Consider the following 15,987-nt stretch of genomic DNA (forward strand, 5'->3'; position numbering starts at 1 on the left):
TGCTTTTCCTGGTTAGGATAGGGATGGAGTAGGCACAGGTGGTTGTAGAAGTCCCAATAAAGGATCATAGATAGAAGGAAATCTAGGGGATGCTGGGAGATCACTGGAAGTTAATAAATTGCTCAAAAAAGCCATCAGAACTAGGCAGGCTTGCTTGACTAGTGGAAGTGTGAGAATTGCCTCAGGTCATTGGGTGGGGATAGGATGAGGCCTTCATTCAGATTCAGACCAAGGAACCCTCTGCTGATTTGAATACACAACTTACCAGATACAAAGGAGGAGCTACTGCTAGAAGAAAATGGAAGAGGTGGTCTTTTCCAAACCCCACTTCCCTTGGATGATAAAACTGGATCCTGGGGCCGAGCTTCCGTGCCTGCCCTCTTACATCTCTCACAAGTGTCCTACCTTAATAAATCTTTTTCTTGCCTATCACTTTCGTCTCTCACTGAATTCCTTCTGCACAGAGACATGAAGAACCTGAACCTCAGTGAGTCCAAACCATGGGTTCAAGTCCCAATCTGAGTTTAAGCTGGGTTCAAGCCCCAGCATGTGGGTTCAAGTCCTGGTCTGTGTTCTGGCTAAGTTCAGACCATTAGTGCTGTCAGTTTCAGTTACCTCCTATAACTGACTCCCCACCCTCAATATTTTCTTTAGTCTTTAGCTGAAGGCACTATTTAACATCATGACTTTGACCATCTTAGAAAGTTACTCAGTTTCCCTCGTCTCTCCCATGTATCCGTCATCAAACTTTTGTTTGACTTTCTCCTGTTAATCTGTCTTATAATTTAATTATCAGGCCAGCCAAAGAAATTAGAAGGAAAGAAGGGGAAATCTTTCCACTCCTATGCAGCCTATGAAGCAGTAGTCCATCTCCATGCTGGGAAATATGAACTAAAGTCTGGCACTTGCCATCAGCCTCTACATGGATTAAGTCATGAGCCCTTGCAGCTGCTGACCCACAACACCCCTGAGCAGAGCTCAGGGTTCAGACCAGGAGTAAGGCACCCTGTGCTCTGGGAAAACTGGAAGAACAGGTATCCAAATAATCACATATTTTTAGGAGAAGATTTTATGTGCCCATTCTTGCTTCTCCTCATATCTAGAAAAACACTAAAATCCTTCATGGTGATGTCTGCTCCTTGTGACTAGTAGTAACCTTCAGGAGAACACCAACAAACTTCTGTAAAATGTGTGTATGGCTGCATGCACCTCTCCCTCACTTTTGTCATAGCCTGATACTCCCCTGTTCCTCTTTGCTATATAGTTAAGGCTAAAACAAGGAATGCCTTGGTCATCTGCAAATGCAGTCACCTCCAAGGGTGAGAACCAGGGAGTCCTGAAGGCTGGGAAAACTCAGGATAAAGTCCCTGAGAGTGGTGGTGCCTATCAAAGGAGTGATTTCACTGAGCCCAGGCCTCTTTTGTTCCTGCTACCTGCCCTTTGTTGCAAAAACATCTATATATCCTAGCTCCTTCCTTGCCTCCTTGCCTCCTCAGAGCAGTTTCCCGGGGGCTTAAGGCCTAATTTTGCCCCCAATAAAACTTAACTCTCAACTTTCAGGTTGTGCATTTTTTTATCTTTTTTTTTTTTTTTTTTTTTTAGGGCCGCACCTAGGGCACATGAAGATTTCCAGGCTAGTGAACTGTAGCCTCTGGCCTATGCCACAGCCAAGGCAACACCAGATCCCAGCCATGTCTGTGACCTACACCACAGCAAACACGAGATCCTTAACCCGAGTGAGGCCAGGGACTGAACCTGCGTCCTCATGGTTACTAGTCAGATTTGTTTCCTCTGAGCCACAACAGGAACTCTGGGTTGTACTTTTTTTTAAGTCAGCAGTAATTAACTTGAATTAGGAGATAATAGATTGGGATGTTACTGGAGGGAATAATAAATGGAGAGAAATTCATTAGCATCTAACCAAATCATAAGGAAGTATTATCATTTGGGCCAGGCAGCCAAGCTAGGATCAAAAAAAAAATATTTCTTTTGCAAACACTGTAAACAGTGAGGTAATTCTTAGCCAGAGATCTGACCTGAGAAGACTCAGCAAAAAACACCTGTTAGCAAGATCAATCATGCCCTGAAATGGAAAAGATTTTCTATGTATTGATCATTAATTATAATCCAGTGCCAAGTCATGGATTTCAAGGAATGCAAAAGCATCGCTGACCTTTCCTGACCTGGCTTTCTTGTTCTATGTGCCCAACTATCCTTTACATCACTCCTGGTTAATTCAAGGCACTTTCAATGAGGATGATGTCTAAACATCCTCAGGCCAAGCAGAGGGAGAGAAGACACTAGAGGTTTGAAAGGACAAACTGATCAGATGTCAGAGCCAGAAGCAGGTTTAAAGAGGAATCCTGACCCATCCCTTCACACCAGTGGGAGGGAGGGGAGTAGCTGTTTGACCCCCTGCTGTCTCAGCAGAGGTCAAATGTCACCATTTTCCACTTAGGGATGTCAAAGAGATGAACACTCAAGGGTGAAGAATTACCCTCCGGATTAAACTAAAAGCCTAGGCTGTGAAACTAAGAATTTCCGAGGTTTATAGTGGGAAACAGGGAGTGGTTGGGGGAGGTAAAGGCAGTGGAATGGGAGTAAATTGAGTGAAACAATACAGTATGGATCCTGGGAATTTCCAAATAATCTTAGAATTGCTGCAGGCAAGCAGTGTTCTGGTGTGATCTGACCTCTCTGGGGTCTGGATATCAGGAAGTAGTGCTGGCAGGTACCAATTTTCAGCTCTAGACAGCGTGGCCCTTTCTCCAGAGGCCCTGGGAAGCTGAGAAAGAGGGTCCCAGGTGGTCTAGTGGCTCAGATATCTTAAAGTGGGCTCTTAGAGATCCTCTAGGCCTAATGTATTTTTAACAGATAAGAAAACCAAATCCCAAGAGGCGGAAGCAAGTTGCCTGTTAAAGTATAATTTTCAAAAAGGGAAAATCATGTCTCTCATACAGATGTTAAATGAATGGTTTCAAAGATTTTATTGAGCTCATTAATTAATAAAGAAATCAGTAAGATTTAAAACAGGCCCAAAGAACATTTGAGAAGCTAGGTATGTATAGGCACTTTAATGGCCTGCTGAGCTATAAGCTATCCAAAAACTGGTTTATGTTTAACAGGATCATAAACTGTAAACTTTCAAGCTATTATTTCCATGGAAGGAATTATTTGTGTCTTTACTGAACAAAATTTTCCATATTAGCCTTTGCCTCATAGCAAAGTAAAATCAACCAGTAAATAGAAAGTCAGGTCTGCATGGAAAAAACAGCCATTTCTTTCTTTTGCCCATTTCCAAGAGTCAGATACATTTAAAAAATTTGTCCAAGATAACACTGGTAATTGCTAGCAGATGTATGTTTGAAGTCTCATTATGCCCAACCAAATGTTGTCATCCTTGTCCCACAATCCAGAAAGACTGAGATGTACAAGAGCAAAATTGTGAATGGAAGAAAGGGTTGATTAAGGAAGCAGAGTTTTCCCAACTCTGGTCTGCCCAGCCCATCAGATCTTAGACAGTAGTGAGCAATGTCTTGAAATGAGATCTTAATTCCCTGCTCAAGAACTGAACCTGGGCAGCCTTGGTGAAAACCAGAAGTCCTAGACACTAGATCAGCTAGAGACTAGAGGCTAAAAGCAGAGTTGCCCTTATTCTTGCCCCCACTGAAAGCAAAAATGTTTCAAGGAGGCAACACCTATAAAAACAGGCGCAAAATTTCTTATTAGAAGCACAGCACGAAATGTGGGAGAACACACAGTGAAGTAGTTTGTTTATTTATTTGAGATAGAGGCAAGACAGTAACATACATCCAAAAGAAGAGTACGAGCAAGGACATCCTCCTGAACGAGAAATGTACCAGAGAGAAAGTTTAAATCACTTTTATGGGGCTGTTTTCCCAGGACTTTGTTTTCCTTTAGCCAACTATATCTGCTTTTTCCTTACACCCGATTGGACCCAGGGCCCTCCCCAATGTGCATGCACAACTTTCAGCCAAGATGGAATTCCAGCACAAGGGCCTATGGGAATATTGACAACATCTGTTATAGAATTGTGCCCCCCACCCTTTTTGACCTTGAGGAGTTTTTCTGCACATGGGCAGTTGGGGAGGTCTCCTTGATCTTATGAGTGATTGAGGTAGTCATACTATCTTTTTACTCCAGCAGAGCTCAGCTCCTACCACTAACTTTCTCCTCAAAGTGTCGAAGAGGAAGAAGGCTCCATTCAGTCAGCCTGACAATCCCAGCTGGTCTCAGCCCAGGGGGCCCAGCTACCTCCTTCCTCATATCCACTACCTTAAAGTGCAGCTTGTGAAATGCTGACCTGTGAGGACACCTTGACTGGTTCCTTGTTCCCATATTTCCCAAACCCAAGGTATAATCTCAACACTCTCTTTCCATCCAGTGCCCTGCAGGGTTCCTTAATCACTCTCTCCCACCCACGCACACACACTCAATTGGGCTCCTCTTCTGCGTATTCTCTATGGAAGCCTTCCTTACATGTGGTTTAGTAAGGATCAATGACATCTTTGTGGATATGTGAACTAAAGGGATTTTTTAGACTGAATGTGCTTGGTTGGCATAGATATCTGTTGAATTCTTTCCATGTCTTAAATTCAAGGATTCTATAATAGTTTATTTCCCAAGATGAGGGTGAGAACTTGACTATAGAACCGAGAAAGCCTCAGGTGGATTTGCAAAGCTGGCATTGATTTTTTTTGGCTTTAGAAAAACTCTAATTTCTTGGCTCTTCATTAGAGCAAATACTAATGTCCTTCTTTCTGGGAGGATAAGTGAGTTACTATTTGCCAAGATATTTGGGAGGCTGAGACAAGTAACACTGAGCTGAATACCAACAATGACAGAATGACAACAATGCAGATGCCTTATTTGCACAAACACCCATCCTTTTGTTCTTGCCACATCTTTGTGGGTTGCAGAGCTTGGAATAATTTCATTGCCAGAGTTTGTCAGACTTGCCAGTATCACTCTAAGACTGCCTTTTTCAAAATCACTTTGTTTGGCTGAAATGGAGTTCAGGTAGAAAAGGAATTGGGGTAGTGCAGGGGCAGCTATTAACCATTCAAAAAATGAATCATCTACCTCCAGGACCTGACTTTGAAACTTGCTTTTGCATTCTTTTTATCCTCTACATAAAAAGAAAAAGAGAAAATTTCTAAGAAGGATGATTTTTTTATGGCTAGTGTTAAAGAGAGAAAGAGAGACCATGAGCCTAGAATGGAGTCATCTGTGCTAAGCTCTACATCATGAAACCAAGACTTAATGCCTAACTTAATTTCCCTTTCAGCCTCTCCCACAAATGGAATCTTAAACAGGTCAGTATGGAATCACCTTATCAGCACTAGTGAAGTAATCCCCCTGAGAGACCCTGCCCTGCTTTCCCCTAAAGGAAGGGGACTTTGCCACAACCACTCTATTCTCTGCTAGTCTAACTTCCATGTCATGCTCCCTTCTGTCTTTGAAAGCCTTTGATTTTGTACGGGTCTTCAGAGTTCCTTTCTAATTGCCAGATGGAATCAGTGCAATGTATGAATCACTAAATAAAGCCAATAAGATCTTTAACTTTTACTTGGCTGAATTTGTTTTTTAACAGTACTAAAGGTAAAAATCATCATATACTGTTGACACCACAAATTTGAGATGGAGATGAGAACCTTTTGGAAATGCTGTGCCAAAATTCAAATTTTATTGTTTGACTCACAGCATGTTAGTACCAAGAGACTATGGGATGTCACCATTTTATAGGTTGAGAAATGAACACCCAGGAAAGGAACATCATTTTCCCAAGTTCACACAGCTGTGTTGAGGTGCATGGTTTTTTGTTTGTTTGGTTGGTTGGTTTTTTTTTTTTAATGACTTACAGGGGATGAGGTTGGAGGAACAAAACTCTAAGATGTAGGAGGTAGCATCATATCATACTGAACTATCCCACTGGTGAGGCATTTCTCTGGGGCTTGAGCGATAAAAGAGATTAGAAACAGGAAGGAGTGATTTCAGCCCATTTCCTCTTCTCTCAAATCTAAATTTTTCCTCTTCACTCCCCAAATTTTGCCATTAAGGCCTCCAGGACCTGCCATCATCTGCCAATTGCATTCCACAACATTTTCTCCATAGGCTTTTCTCACTTCTCCTCAGAAATATTAATAAAATGGCCATTTTAATCAAACACCCACTAGGAAGTGCTAAGCTCTGGGCACTCTACTTCTAAGGTCTCAATCTCCACAACAACACTGAGTTTAGTACTATTATCCTCATTTAATAAATGGGGAAACTGAGGCTTATTGGGTACTGAGATTGAACACCTAAGAAAACAAAGCTTGAAGTCAGACTCCTAAGCTCTGCTCTTCAGTACTGTGCTTTGTATTCTCCCACAATTAATACATCTCGAAATCATACCTTCTCTCATCCTCCTTCTCTCCTTGGTGACTAAATTTTACTTCTAAGTAACTGAATAATTGAGGGCTCTTTTCATTGGACCCAAGCTGGGATGAGAAAACATGAGATAGGCAAGGGAAGGGAGCCATTAAGTTTAAAGCCAAGACAGATCTATACATCTGATTTCCTAGACACTGGGTTGCCTGCCCAGCACTCATTTTCCATGTTCTCCTTAAAAAGCATCAATTTGTTTCAAGTACCTACCTTTCTCTCACAAAGTTCACATGCTTCAGCCTCAGCTCCAGGGAAAGGCCTGATTTACCGAAGGGAAAGCACACTCCCTGGAGAGTGATTGATTCATAAATGAACATCTGACACAAAGTTGGTCAACAAGATGCAAGGAGAAGTTTGCAGAGTGCTTCTGAGAAATCCTTCCTCATCTTTCAAGTAGAATTTCTAAAAAGTGACCCTCATATTCTCTGCATAAACCATGCCCATGTTTGAGGTCTGGAATGCCCACAGCTGTCTCACTAATAGGCTGAAGATGAAACCTCAGAGGAAGGGAGAACCAGGGCCACAGGCCTATGTGCACCCTAAGGTTTGCCTCACTGCTGGACTTTGTTATAGGAGCCACACAGAATCAAGGGGTGAAGACTGCATCATGAGTTATGCAGACAATCCAATGGAAACATTATCTGAAAGATCTGGGTAGGATAGCAGGATACGCTATGAGGCAATGGAGAAGAACGAAGATGCCAGCACAAAGGAAGATGCCGGGAATCAAGAGTCTGAGGCAAACCTTAATGAGATGGCTGAAAATCTGGGACATTATTTCTGGGGCTCTGTGTTGGGCAAGTGATCTGTTGGTTATTAGCTTATTGTGACTCCTGGAATTCTCTTTCTTTTCTCAGTCCAAATGCCACCCATCCTTCCAGCCCTAGCTCCCCGGGTGCTTGGTCATCCATGGAGAGTCTTCCATTTGCATTGGACTTTGCTTGGTCTTCCCATGGAGAGTCTTTCCATTTGCATTGGACTTTGTTTACTGCCCTCTGCTGAGACTTCTTTGGCATCTCTCTTCTCTACAGAATGTCTATCATGTGGAACCTCTAGGCATCCTTGGGTCAGAGTCTCATATACTTAGGCCAAATGAACTAGTATGTTTCTCAGAGCTGAGCCGAGTTATTCCAAGAAATCACAAGGAAGTGCATGTGTTTGCAAATGATATTATGCTGCAGTTCACTAGTGAGAGCATCTCAGTGTTTATAATGAAACCCTTTGTCAACATGGCTCCCAAGTGCTGTCACTCCCCGGGTGCTTGGTCATCCAGGGCTGCACCTCAGCTGGGTTCAGAGGAAAGAGCCCCCCTTCCATTGTCTCAGGATGTGCTGAGAAAGACCATGCCTTAGCTCATACAGAAGTTCCCAGAAATGGTGGGAAAGGAGAAAGACCTACTTTGATCTTGTTTAATACTTGGTATTGTGGAATATCTGAGTTTAAAGGTCATAGAGGCACATTTTTTTTTTTTTTTTTTTTTAAGCAGGGAAAACTGAGGTAGAAAGTAGAAGGAATCTGCCTAAGATTCTACTAAAATGACCTTTAAACAATCACCATCGAGTGGATAGGGAAGTCTGAGCAACTCTGCCATTCATTTCCTGGGACATAATACCTTATTTATATCCTGGGTCTCCTTTTCACTAAAAAGCTGGGCAATTTGATGGTAAGTGGAAAAGATTTCTAAAGAAATAGCTGTTTTAAAAGCCATAATTACTTACATTTCTATACAGCTCTATAGTTCAAAAAAACATTTTACTGCTTGGTCTTTCTTAAAATTGTTTTCTGGAGGTAGGGATTGTTGCCTATTCTTTAGAAAGGTAGAAACCAACTTACCCCTACCCAGGTCACACGTCAGGTTGAGGTCTGAAATTCTATCTCCTTTGCCTACTCTTGCACATATTCCTTTCTGTTCACATGGGACTGAGAAACATCAATTCTGAAAGCCAGTTTGATGCCTCCAGTTTTTCCAAACCCAAATTTCCATTCACAGTGGCCAAGTCCTGGCTTTTCATCAGCCCAATTGTAATGCTAGGTTTTGGTTTTAGACACCCCCACTTCCTTGTCTTTAGTTGACAGTGGAGCCTTTTTAATGAAGTGGCCCAGAAAATACTGCCCAGTGTCTTCAAATATTAATACTTCAGTTGTTGGCAAATCTTAGGGAGGGTGTCATAAAAATTAATGAATGTGTTGGTGGAAATCAATTGTCTTCTACAAAAGTTTCTTTAGAGTCATTGTGTAGGAAATTATGTGTTGGGTTTTTTTTTTTTTGCCTCTGGAGTAGTATATTTCTAACTAAAAGGTATGTTTTGATTATATTGATTATGCAGAAAATGGAGGGTTCATAAAAATTTTCTGGTCCTTTGCTTTGAAGAAAGATGAAGTTTGGAGAAAATAATCCCAAAGAATGAAAACCCAAAGAAACCACTTCAATCAAATGTTTCTCATAATTTTGGCTTGGGTATTTATATTCCTCTTCAATCTTTATATTTTTACACTCATAACCAGGTTAAGGTAAATTCTTACTGAATTGGAGACAGGCTCAGAGAGGAAAAGAGATTTGCAGTGAGTCTCATAATCTAGTTATTAAAGAGATTGCTGATGCCCAATCCCCAATTTTTGCTGTATTACATTGTCTGTCTTTCCTTTTTTCTCTTAAAAAAGAAAAAAAAATCCAAAAATACAAAACTGGCATGGGAATAGAAATTAGCAATGTGTTCATTTGTACTTACAAAATTTTCAAATTAAGATATTTTAATTACATTGAGTGAAGAGTACAGTCTTTTCCCACTCTGAATCTGCCTTCATCTCAAATTTACTAGGATCAGGTAGGCTGTAGGATTTTTGGAGGTCCAGTTATGAGGAAGCTGAATTGGAGATACATTTAGCCTGGATTGAATGGGCCACACTGTTGTATTTCACATCTCTGAATATGGATAAAATGTACAATTTTATGTAGAGAGTTAATGTCATTGAAATACACTATTTTAATTACAATTTGAGAAACATACTGAAACATTTCAGCAAATCAAGTGAAAATTTACTGACTACTCATTTGGATATACATAAAGGATACCTTGTTTTATCCTTTAAAAATTATTTGTTAAAGAATTGAAGGAAAATTCAGATAAAAATGGACATTTACTGTACCATTTTCAACTTTTTTTGATTGAAAGTTTTCATAATAAACATTCAAGGACTTTTTAAAAATTAAAGGAACACAAAACAATAGGGATCAAGACAAACAAGGAAATTGATGGAAATTTTCTGATATCTTGAGGCAAGTTATAACAAAAACAAAAATTACCAAAAGAGGTAATTCATTAAGAGGAAGAGATAACTTCCCAATCAAATTAGTGAATAGGTTCTTGGATTGTTTGATAATCCAATTAACCCAGTGAAGTCAATCATATAAACACATTGGAAAATTTTTAAATATTCTGTAGACTTGAGCTGGAATGATAATATCAGTGAAAGATAATATAAAACTGGCAATATACACTACAGCAAGGACATCAACAATAAACTCATTAATGAGTGACTTGATTCAGAGCATTTAAGATGAGTCACTGTATAAAGAAACCTGAAATGCCCTGAAAACTTCCTGCTTGCATATGAAAGAAACTTGATAAAAGTTTTCCCTTACTTGACAAGACCTCTAAATTTTTCCATGGCATTATTAATAAAGAATTATAAAATAGAAAGGAACTTTCCTAAGCTATCAATTTTTCAAAAAATAGATTAACCATGTTAGAAGAAAACTATATTATCTTTCTATTCTCTCCTAGTAAATGATATTACAAAATGAGATTAATATTTGATCAAATTTTAGGGAAAAGCATTATTGAGACATGAGGCTATATCACTTTTCTGGATTTTGTGGTATGTATGCATTTTATAATTTTTCATTTGTTGTGATTTCCTTTTTCATTCTAAATAAATATTTACTTTCACTCCTAATTTTGTATTCTTTTTCTTAAAGAGGGCCTAACCATATTTTATGAGCTTTAGGCCCTTCCAAACCCAGATCATCTGGCAGTGAAAGAGGAGAGGCTTATGGGTGGTACTTACTGAAGTATAGATACAAATTATGGAGCAAAGTGAAAAGAAGGAGCATCTACGAGGCCAGCAGCACTAGGGTTGTTTATGAATGTGGTTAAGTCAACTTACATTTGTAAATAGGAGAAGTGAGGAGCAGACTGGGTGATTTCTAAAGCCTCTTAATTTTAAAATAACGACAGTAACAGTTTCTACTATTCCTGGGCACTTATTGCATATCATGCCTTATATCCAAGGTCAAAAATGATGGCCCATGGACCAATCTGCCTTGCCTCCTGGTTGCTTAATAAAGTTTTACTGGAAAACAGCTACAATAATCCACTTAGGTATTATCTGTGACTCCATTTGTGCAGCATAGCAGAGTTGAATAATCATGGCAGAGACCACATGGTTTGTCCAGTCTAAAATATTTAATATCCGGAGTTCCTGTTGTGGCTCAGCAGTAACAAAGTGGCTCAGCAACTAGTGTCTGTGAGGATGTGGGTTCAATCCCTGACCAAGCTCAGTGGGTTAAGGATCCAGCATTGCTGTGAGCTGGGGTGTAGGCTGGCAGCTACAGCTCTGATTCAACCCCTAGCCTTGGAACTTCCATATGCCACAGGTGTAGTCCTAAAAAAGCAAAAATAAAATAAAAGATTTACTGTCTAACCCCTACAGTAAAAGTTTGCTGACTTCTGTACTATGTTGTCATTGGCTCTATGGTAGATTGCATTTTCCAAATATGTCCACAAATATGTGGGTATCTCCAGCCCACATGTTCTGGTAAAAGTTACCCCACCCCCACAAGAGGTGGGGTCTTCTTGTGTCTGAGTGGGTGGGCCATGTGACTGCCTTGCCCACTAACATAGAGTGGAAGTGATGCTGTGCCACCCCCGAAGGGTCCCAACTTGCCTAGCAGCTTCTGCTTCCTGCCTATAGAAGCCAGCCACCACGTAAGAACTGCAACTACCTGAGACCACCATGTTGTGAAAACCTTAGATCTCATGGAGAGACCCTTGCAGATAAGACACCATGTGGATAGAGAAAACAAGGATCATGGCAGTATCAGGCAGGTGAGTGAAGAAGCATCTTAAAGTAGATCCTCCAGCCCCAGTCACCCTGCTGATACCCCATGGATCAGACACAGACCACTCATTCAAATCCTTCTGGAATTCCTGAGCCACAAAATCATTATATGTAATAAAATGGTCATTTTTAACCACTAAGTTATGTAGCAATAGATAATTGGAAATATCTCATGTAAGCTTCACTACGCAGGGAGAGATGAATAATTAGTACCATTTTATGTATAGAGAACCAAAGATTGAAGAAGCCAAATTATATGTTCCATGTTACACAGCTGATAAATGACAAACCCAGAGCTCGAACCTGAGTCTAGCAGACTGCCAGAATCTGACATGCCTACCAGTGCTGACATTCTATGGGCTGCAATCTGGCAAAGCTAAGAGACAATGGGTCAAGCAGGAGGCTCCTGCAAAAATCATACTCCTGCCCTAGTGGAGCTCTATTCAAGAGGGACGTTTCAGTACCCAGCTTTCACAAAGCAGAACTGATGTTGTGCCAACACTGGTTCCTTGGCAATTTTCCTGACATCATTTCTTTTTCCTCCATGATATATTTTTATTCTCTTCCAAGGCATTTTGCTTTCTTTGAAAACTGCTTTGAGGTATAGAACACATACCATAAAATTCACCCATTATAAATGTACAATTAAGTGATTTCTAGTAAATTTACATAGTTGTGCAACCATAATCACAATCCATTTTAGAACACTTCCACATGTGCTAAACATTCCAAATGAACATTTCATAAAAAGGTCCCTCATGCCAGACTGTGGTCAATTGCCATTCTGAAAGCTAGCCCACAGCAACCACTTAGTCTGCTTTCGGTCTCTACAAGTTTGACTTTTCTAAAAATGTCATATAAGTGGAAACATGTGATATGTGGTGTGTTGTGATGGCTGCTTTTACTTAGCATGCATCAGTAGTTTGTTCCCTTTAATTGCTAAAGAGTATGCCATTGTGTGGATATACCACATTTTTAAATACACTCACCAACTGATGAACATATGGATTGATTCCAATTTTGGAATGCATTAATGGTGGCATTCTATCAGTGTCAACATTTAAAGACTCACAGAACCCAAAATGACAATGCTCAAAATTGGTGGGTTTTCACAGGAAAATGACACAAGAATATGGCAACATTATTTGATACAGATCTCAAGAACTTACAACATGTTCCTCAGAGTCAAAAAGTTTGCCCGGAAAAGCCTGGAGACTCTAAAGCGAGTCCAAAGAATCCTCATCCTTCTAACCCTACTGGCAGACATCAGAAATCTTCTACTTCATTCTCTAAGAGGCAGAGTTTAAAAATAAAAAAAGATTACCCAAATGAGGACAAACAAAGGCTATTAATTCAGAGCTTGCTTTAGTAAGGGAGTCAGTTATCATCAAGTGTTGGCAGAAACTCAACAGCAGAAAAGAGAATGTGAAAGTTTTAGAGTAGAAAAAGGGGGAGACTTCAGTCTGAAGGAGGGCTAACTAGAAGAGGGGCATCCTATGTGATTGGTTGTGGGAGCATATTTGGCTTTCTCTGATTGGTCCTAAGCCGGAAGCAGGGGAGGAATAGGGAAAATAAGGGAAGCTGGCAGTTGTTGACCAGGTCCTGAAGGCTTTGGATCCAATTGCTACAGAAGGTGTGATTTGGCTTCCCAACATGGTTGCTGCCAAGACTGTGGGTCAAAGTTTTATTTTTATATGTGGTCATCCCACTGACCATTTGTATATTCAGTTTCTCAAGAGCCAGTCTTTTTTTTTTTTTTTTTTTTTTTGTCTTTTTGCTATTTTTTGGGCCGCTCCCGTGGCATATGGAGGTTCCCAGGCTAGGGATCTAATCGGAGCTGTAGTTATCGGCCTACGCCAGAGCCACAGCAACGCAGGATCCGAGCCGCGTCTGCAACCTACACCGCAGCTCACGGCAATGCCGGATCGTTAACCCACTGAGCAAGGGCAGGGACCGAACCCGCAACCTCATGGTTCCTAGTCGGATTCGTAAACCACTGCGCCATGACGGGAACTCCTCAAGGGCCAGTCTTATCCCAGAGTCCCCTCCATCTACTTCTACCATGTGGGTTCCCAGGCAACTAACCTGTAGTGCAGTAGAAGTGAAAGGCATTTGGTGTCAAAAGACCTAGTGCTACCCCATGGGAAAATCACTTCACTACTGAGACATGTTCTCTGCACACAGAATGTGCATAATGATGGTAATACTTGCCCCTTTACTTGGTAGGGTTTGTAATAGATTGTACTAGAGTCCCCAGTTTTTTGTCCATTGCTCTTTGCTATACCTATGCCCTATACCTATGCCCTTTGCTGTGTGACTTATAGTTCCTCCCTCAAAGGAAAAGGGGAAGAGGATGTTTCCCTAACCCATGACTCTAAGTTCAGCCATAGAACTTACTTTGGTAAGTGGGAAAAAAAAAAAAAAGTGACAGTATGACACTTTTGAGCTTGGCTCTCAAGAGGCCTAGTGTGTTTCTACTTGCTTGCATGAACTTTCACCATCACCCTGAGCAGATCATGCCCAGGTTAGCTCACTGCTCCTACAAGGTGGAGCAGAGCCAACCTGCCCAGCTGTATCATTCTATGTTCCCTGATTCTCAGAAAACCCCTAGACTAATGAACAAGGCCACTTCAGACGTATAGAGCCACCCAACTCAGCCCTGCTCTGTGAGAATAAATGATTGTATTTTTAAGCCAATAAGACTCAGACTTAGGTTGCAAAAGCTAATATATACAGGACTGTCATGTCAATCAAATCGAATAATGGATCTGCAAGTTTTTTTGAAACTGTAATCTACTCTTAAAACTGTATTATCCTTAGTTTTGTTTTGTTTTTTTGTAATTCCCACCTGAACTTATTTTCAGTTATTGTGAAATTAATGTCCATGACGTAGTAGCTGGTAAGGTTTAAGGTACATTCTTCTATGAGGTGTTCAGCCATGTATTTATTTCCTAAATAATTTTGAAAATTAATTATGTGTTCTGCAGAATATAGAAAGGCTATTAAGTGCAAAGAAACTTCTCTCTAGTGAGAATTTTCAGACCCTGAAAAGATTTGGAGTGAATGAGGGAAAAAATGGACTTAGAATTAACAGATCAGATGCTGGTTCCTCTCATCCAATGGTGGACACCTATTCTGTATCCTGCTCTCTTTTAAAAGCAAAGAAAGAGCAAAGCCCTCTCTGTAGGTAGTAAAAAGCACAGAATTGCTTGGAGAGTAAAATATTTCCCATTTTGAAAAGAACCAGGAACGACAGCCTCAGTGCACCTATTGCTGTGGGACCAGGGAAATTACTGGAGAATCTAATGCAGTCTTTACCATTTATATCTTCTAAAACCAAAACATGTCTTCAAAGCTCTGTTCAAATTCCACTTGCTCCAAGCAGCCTCTTTTCTGAGGCCCTAGTGGTAATATTTTTTTTCTTTACATCTGGGGCAGCTTTTCTTTGGTATCTCTATCTTAGCCTCATACTCCATTACTTTCACAAAGACACGAGCCTACTAAACTAGTAGGGTTTCATGTGGAATGGCTGTGACAATGGGTGTAGGTAGCTTTGGGTAGAAGAGAATAACAAAATGCAAAGCTAAGGATGGAGAAAGTAGAGTGAAGAAGCTATTCTTCATGACAATTCTTGGGAGAATCAGGAGGTCAAAAATTGAGCTGAGACCACCATCAACTGCATTAGGATCTTAGAATTTATTTCTGGCTGGGGATTCAAGGGCTACACTTACTTGGAAGAGCTTAACCTCTCCCTTAAGTCTCAAGTTTTTAAGTGGCCCAGGCCCAGCCAGGTGGGACCCCAATGACTGTTTCCTTAGATGATTAAATTATATCTTAGATTTTTCTTGGGGCCAAATCTCATTTTAGATGACGAGTGCTTGTGTATGATACAATTTAGAACATGGGCTTTACTCGACAATTCAGTTTATTGTATTTTAAAAAGGGATTTCTACAGATCCTCAAAATTTTGTAAGTCATTACAAATACAGTGGTTTGGGGTTGTGATAGTTGTTATTAAGAAATCAATTCACTTACAATGATTTTAACAGGAATGAAATATGCAGATAAATCCACTTTTACTTAATTAGGGAAGTTATCTTTTTCAACAATAAAAGGGGATTGGATAGATTTTTAAACTGCCCAAAAGAAATTTTTTAAAATGAGTTGAATTCTCTTAAAGTAAATCAATAGTTTACCTTCTTATCTTGAAGTTGTATATATGTCTGTCTCATCCAGTAACTTCTATGCACCTAAAGATCAGGAACTGCCTCATTTCTGTGTCTCTCAATGGTTAGTACAATAGTTGGTACACGATGAGAGCTCAGAAAATACTTTTGCTGTCTTGAAGTGTTATCTCCAGCTTCTTTTACTCATGCAATTCACTTACTTCTTGAACATTTTGCAAAACATCACCAC

General features: G+C 40.3%; 1 long non-coding RNA gene across 3 annotated transcripts in view; it reads right to left on the minus strand.

The window, feature by feature from the left end:
- LOC110256384 (uncharacterized) overlaps positions 1–15,987 on the minus strand; it is a 288,353-nt gene that overhangs the window by 73,003 nt on the left and 199,363 nt on the right. The gene's annotated exons all lie outside the window — the stretch shown is intronic.

Source organism: Sus scrofa, chromosome 13 (assembly GCF_054392235.1).
Source record: "Sus scrofa isolate SSC_HxYL_T2T_F1_AM1 chromosome 13, Sscrofa_HxYL_maternal_Yorkshire_Landrace_v2.0, whole genome shotgun sequence".
Classification (NCBI taxonomy): domain Eukaryota; kingdom Metazoa; phylum Chordata; class Mammalia; order Artiodactyla; family Suidae; genus Sus; species Sus scrofa.